Below are 6,998 nucleotides of genomic sequence, written 5' to 3' on the forward strand. Positions count from 1 at the left end.
GGCATTAAGGCTTTCAAGAGGAAACTGAAGACTTTCTTATTTCATGAGTCTTTTGACAGTGACGATTTAACAATAAATGTAGAATATGAGACATAAAACGTTAAATACTCTGAATGAATAAGATAAAACGACAGTGGAGGTCCTATAGAGAGTGGGGTTCCCCTGCAGTATGGGACCGGAAAAGCAGCCATCAAAGGAAGTAAATATGATAGAAAACGGAGTCCTATCGCTGGATTCCTTTAAATATTCACATTCTATTTTCTACTTTATTAATTTCTATGTTCCGAACTATGGAAGAGCTATGCTGAAGTTAACAGTTTTTAATTATGAAATTAATATTATGTAATATCATATGTCGACTAAGACAGAAAACGGAGTTTATCTACCAGTGTAGGTGAATTTCTTAAAGGATTGACGATTTATTTTCTACCTTTTTTTATTATATGTGGAACTATGGAAAGAGGTGTGCCATCTGACACCAGGAGATTTTAATTTTGAAAGAAATAATACATAACATCAGATCTTTACATAATGTAGTCTCGTTTTACTTTAATTTATTTCGAGACCAATAAGCAGCTTCAAGACTATAACAGGATATATTTCCTTGTATTAAGAAAGCCGCTGCTAAGTAACAAAGCGGTGTTATGTTTCCCGTTATCTCTGGCGACGATTAGAGATAAAACAGTTGCTCGTACCGAGGTCGATGGTAGGGGAAACACATTACCGTATGATGATAACTGTATATAGAAGACTGCTGATATATTCGGTCATAGAACTGTATTATTCCAACTCCTACACGAGGGGAAACGCCTTTGAAAACATGATTTAAGTATGAACTAATTTTATTGTTTCATCGATATTCCTGGTACTGCGGCAAGACAGGGGGACGGGAAACCCCAAGTTTTAATTTTCCCGATCAATACTCCGGCTGTGAAGACCAAATCAAGAATTACTACTACTACTACTACTGCTACTACTACTACCGCTACTACTACTAGAAACATTGCTTTTATAAAGATTTGTCTGGGTGAACATACTGTAAAGAAACTTGTGATTAACTGTGCTATTACAAGAATTGAGTACTTCAACTTCATTTACTAAATTAACCTAGGTGCAACTTGGGAAATCACAACACAATAAACAGAGTAAGATCTATAAAAGGTGCCCCACCCCGAGAAATCATTACGCTAATACTAATTTAATTGCGCTGGCTTCTATTAAAGATAGATTAGAGTTTAAGATATGTGCGGTGACTCGTGAAGTTATAACCGTAAACATCGTGCAGCCAACAGATCATGTAGACACGAATAATTACAGATGGTTTTAAATTATTTGAGCCAAGATGTGTGGCTACTGTAGGTTATTTTATAGAGCTTTCAAATAAAGAACCCCAAATTTGAAGTTAGTAATACTTGGGAGAAGAAACTGAAGGCTTTCTTGTTTTATAATCACTTCGATAATGTGGATTTAACAATTCACAAGAAATACGCTGTATACGTAAAATATCTAAGAATGTATATGATAAACTAATATTGTAGGTCATGTAGTACGTATATATGAACAGGAATGAAAACGACAAGCTTTGAGGGTTGTGTAGGGAGGCAGATGTTACAACAGAGCATTTGCTTAAATGTGGAAAATTAAGTAATTCTAGAAGCAGAGCACATGATTAAGGCATTAGAATCGCCAACCAAATAAGTTGTTCGATAAATCAGACAGACTACGGAAGTATACAAGTTGTGCTCTCTGTGTAGGAGGTAACCAATGACAATGAACTTTCTACAGATTGCAAAACTTGACGCCTAAACACGTCTAGTAGTGTGCCTACATTTATATTGTGGGATGAACAACGACGAAAACCCGGAACAACAACAACGAGGAAATTGATACCCTAATAAGAAAAGCCACATGATACTTAAATCACGGCAACATGGGGAGAGTAGGAAATATGGAAAATATACGGAACAGTGGAAAACCTTCAATACAGAATAATACGAAATTTGTCTGAACAGCCATCAAGTACTCCATAGCAGAAACATGTGAACTTAAAATTCTCAACCTTATCTCAGAAAATATTCAAAATGATATTGGCTATTATAGAACGAATGGTGATAATAGGCATTATAAAAATCAATATAAGGGTTTCTTCTCACCCATAAAAGGAAAAGTCTGTAAATGATAAACATTTGAATATCTAAAAGATATAAGAAATAAGAAAATATTCTTCTTAGGCTACTTAAATAATCATCGTTTATGTATAAGAAAGAATAAATTAATCGGATGAAAAAACTTACTTACCTTATATTAGCTAGAGCGTTTGAACAAAATGCCTCGCGTAAATTCAACTAGTTCGCCAACAGCAGCACATAAACTAGAGGAACCCGCTCGCCTTATGCCTTTTTAGCGGGAAATATCTGGCTTCTCATTGGCCAATTCTCTCTCCGCTCTGATTTGTGGCTGTATGTGACGTCATGCCACTGTATTTTTATGAATGAGATTAACTATGCATGGGTGAAAACCCCATACTTATAGCATATTAATTATGACTAAAAATTACAATCGTTATAAAAATAAACTGAAAATGGTTGTCAATTCAGTAATAAATAGATAACAGCTGTTGTTAAAAAGTAAAACTCATATAAACACGCCATATTCGAAGGAATACTTGACTGTGTTCTGGCTACAATGGATGTTCGTGTGTTTGTCTGTGAAGCTGTAGTAAGCAAGACAACCACCAATCACAACCGAGTAAGATACAGCCAATGAGACGGCTGGAATTTAATACCAAGTGAGAGAGAACCGAGTAGTTATGAGTTGCTGTTTGAGAACCTACCCGAATTCCCACAAAATTGTATTTGAACGCTCGAGCTATGGGGGAAGGAAGTGAGCTGAAGATTTTTATTTTTTATTTCAAGGCGATTTGGAGATATATTTTCTTCTGAATATGTAGAAACGGTCCCTTGTAATATGTTTTCATAACATATTTTATTAGAAGGTATGGCAATTTAACGTACCATGCACTTAACCAGCGACACAAACAAATGTTAAGCAAAGGACATAGCTATAAAAAAAATAACAAGGTAACTATATAAGGTAAAATTTTCAGAACTTACCCCCTTTCTTTCCCTTAACAGATACAGTTATCCTTGTTCTTCGAAACAGTGTTTTATTGCTTTGTGTCTCACGTTTAACTCACTTGTAGAGCAGTATCTTCAGAACTGATTCCTTGAAGACCCACTAAGCTATGACAGTACTTTCACTCATTAGTTTAAAATATAAGGGAAACGTATCATAAATAAAAAATAAAAAGTAATGTAGCGAATATATTGAAGCTAATTATGATTACAAAAACTAAATTCATTCTCGTTAACATGCGTATACGAACGCAAGCAAAATGAACTAAAACTACATGGAAACGACCATTTACAATAGCTAGCTATTTAAATAAAATAACCAAGGATCCTGTACAGAAGGAAAGCGAAACCTATAAACAATTTCTACAAAGGATAATTTCTGATTACTAAAATCCTTTATATTAAGAAATGCATATTTGTGACGTCATAATGAGTAGGATGAATTTTGCAGCAGGTGTATTAATCATTCTACTTGATTTGAGTGAGTTATTGAGTAACACGCGATAGATACTATTATCATATAAAGTTAACAACATGACTTTAGTTCCTATTTTGTTACATTTCAAGTATAATGTAATTGAACAGAGCATTACCAAATCATTCTCAATAATGGGAAATACGTCGTTGTAAGGGTTAATTACCAACAGTATACACATTTCAAATTAATTACGGCTTAAAAACTGCAACTTTTATGAGTTACAGACTCAAAACAACTATCTAGTAATAAAATGGATATTGAATATCTGTGTGAATTTGATTCGCTCGTCAACAGCGGACCCATAAGTAAAAGAACCTTCTCACCTTATGGCTTTCCTTGGCGGGAAATATCTGGCGTCTCATTGGGTGATTACTCCTCTGCTGTGATTGGTGGTTGTATATGACGTCATGTAATGGTATAGGTAAATATTTATATTTAATGTAAATAAATTAGGTCTCGGAAATTACTGTTTTCATAAAGAAAAACTTAAAATATTATTAGTTTAATGTTAACATAGATAATGGATCTTGTTTAAATGCATAAGCTAAATAAATACGTAATTTTCGAAGGAATAATCAACTGGGTTCTGGTTACGATGCGAGATGCCTGTGTGTTATTTTGTAAACAAAGACATCAACCAATCACAGGTGAGGGTATACAACCAATCAGAGGACTGGAATATCCCGTCATAATAGATGGATTTGAAGATTTTTGTTTTTAAGGGAGCTAGAAATATATTCTCTTCAAAATATATAGAGAAAGTCCCTTATAAGATGTTTTAGTAACATACTTTATCAGAGGGATACATTCTAATACCAAATTTATCAATCTTATTAAGAAACATGCGTCTTTTGACGTCATAAGAGTAGGATGAAAATTGACTGATTAATTCCGTTTGCTGGTTTGAGGCAGGTAGTGAGTAACGCATGGTTGATGATATTTGATATTCATATTGATATTATTAAATCAAACTTACACAGCGAAGGAACTACAGTACGTGACTGTAATTAGTATTTTGTTAGATTTCAAGTATAATGTAAATTATTCGAAGATATATTTGACTGTTTTAGTTACGATTTAGGTGTGTGTGTGTGTGTGTGTAAAACTATAGTAAACTAATGGAACAACCAATCACAGACGACAGGAATACTCTGGATACTGGAGACGGGGCTGAAGATTATTTAAGGGAAGAAAAGATATATTTTCTTAAAAATAGACAGTCGGTTCTCTTAAAAGATGTTATTATAACATATTGTATCAGACAAATAAATTCTAGTTGCCAAATCATTAATTTTATTAAGAATGATACATCTTTGGGACGTCATAAAAAAGTAGGATGGACTTTACAGTTTGTCTAAATGACTGATTAACTCTATTTCCTGGTTTAAGTGAGGTATGGTAATGTTATTAGTATTTGATATTCAAATAGCTACTATTCTTATCGAGCTTAGTGAAAGAATTTAATTAATATTTTGTTGCATTTCAAGTATAATGTAAATTATTCGAAGGAATAATAGAATGTTTTGGAACTTGTGCTATGAGCATTGTCCAGTTTGCTTCTAGGTGTGACTTTATGCAGAAGTTTGAGATGTTGAATGGTTTCAACTCTATATATTCGAGAAGGGTGCGAAGAATCTCACGGCTAGTAAATAAGAATAAATTTATAAATCCATAACGTAAACTTAACCTTGTAAATTGTGGGAGTCCAAACAGTGAACTAGGCTGGAGAATTAGAACAGCATTTGTAAAATATGGCCTGGATATGTGTGTACCCACTAAAACAAGAATGACTGGATTCGATACAAGAGCATTAACTACTTAGTTGCTTAAAATGCTGCTTTTTTGGTCCTATACAGCAGGGGAACCCTACTCTACAGGGCCTTCAGTCATCTTATCATGTTAGTTAAAAAAGCATTCAATATTTCACACCGCATATTGCTCGTTTATTGTCTAATCCACAATATTGAAGCTTAGATGGAGAAAAGTTGTGGGGAAAAGTTGTCGCTGCATTCTGGGAGAGAGGATGGCACTCATTATCAAGAAATAGGCTTTCTTTAGAACAAACAAGTTAGCCAAGCATTAGGAATGGGAACCATTGGATTAAATCATTATGTATGCAAGGCTGAAACATAGTCATGGAAGTGTGACAATTATTGTATGCTATGCCCTACCGATGAAGCAGATACCAATTGAAAGGACAATTTAGTTTATGGTAAATTGCAGGTGGTGAACGAGTTGCCCAAACATGTGAATTGAGAAACTGGGAATTGGCGAGGGATCACATTGTCATAAGTAGGAACTTGAGGTTTTTCCCAAGGTAATATTGAATAGAACAGAGCCTACAATAGATAGAATACTTCGAAGAGAGCAAGCAGAATTCAGAAAGGGTAGAGGATGTGACAATTAAATTTTTATTCTACATGTAGCTCAACAGTGTAACAAACTAAAACTACCTCTTGTCTAAGGATTGTGAATTTTAAGAAAGGATTTGACAGTATTTCACTTGTATGTTAAAAAAAATTCAGATGCACTATGAGACAAGAGAAAAGATTGTAGACATCATAATGGATATGCATAGTGGAACTTCGTGTAGGGTAATGGTTTATGGTAGTCTTAAAGATGCATTTGAAGTCAAGACTGGAGTACAAGGTGGAATAGTCTCCTCTACTGTTTATTACAATTGTTTGTGCTATGAAGAAGGTAATGCAAGGAATAAATAATGGCATTCAATGGAAAGGGGATCTGAGATTGTGACCTTGTATATGCAGATATAGTTCTAACTGCCTCTGTATTGGCTGGAATGCAGGAAATTATTAATAAGTTAGTATTGGGGGGGGGGAGGGAGTTGGATTGGTGATCAACCAGAGAAAGACTGAGGTCATGCAAGATACAGATTTACCTGATGAACCTTCTAGTATCAGTCAGCAGGCAAGATGTTTCACTACCACAAGATGAGCAAGGCTAGAACCTCCCCCGAACTTCCTGCATGACTACTACTGATTCTTCTTCTTCCCAGATTAAGTGTTTGAGGACAGGACTGAGGAGGAATTTGTAAAGGTACATCTCCCATTGCCAACCATTGATTTTTGTTTCCACAAGTAGTTCAGTAATTCCTATACATTAATTCAAGCCAGGAAAGCAAGGAAATTCTTAATAAACTTCAGTATTCAAACTCATAATTTTGAGCATTCAGTTCAATAGAAGGATCCCTATAGTGCAGATTGTAGTAACCCCTAACAGCCACACCCTTGAAGGAATGTGGCTGCTTATGACTGCTCATAATCTGGACTGACAATATGGAAACATGATAAAGGCCAGGTTATGGTAGATCAAGAAACATTAGTGCATTATTCCTTTCACAAAGGATACAGGTTTCTTCAATCTCT

The sequence above is a fragment of the Palaemon carinicauda genome, chromosome 37, assembly GCF_036898095.1.
Source record: "Palaemon carinicauda isolate YSFRI2023 chromosome 37, ASM3689809v2, whole genome shotgun sequence".
In the NCBI taxonomy this organism is placed as follows: domain Eukaryota; kingdom Metazoa; phylum Arthropoda; class Malacostraca; order Decapoda; family Palaemonidae; genus Palaemon; species Palaemon carinicauda.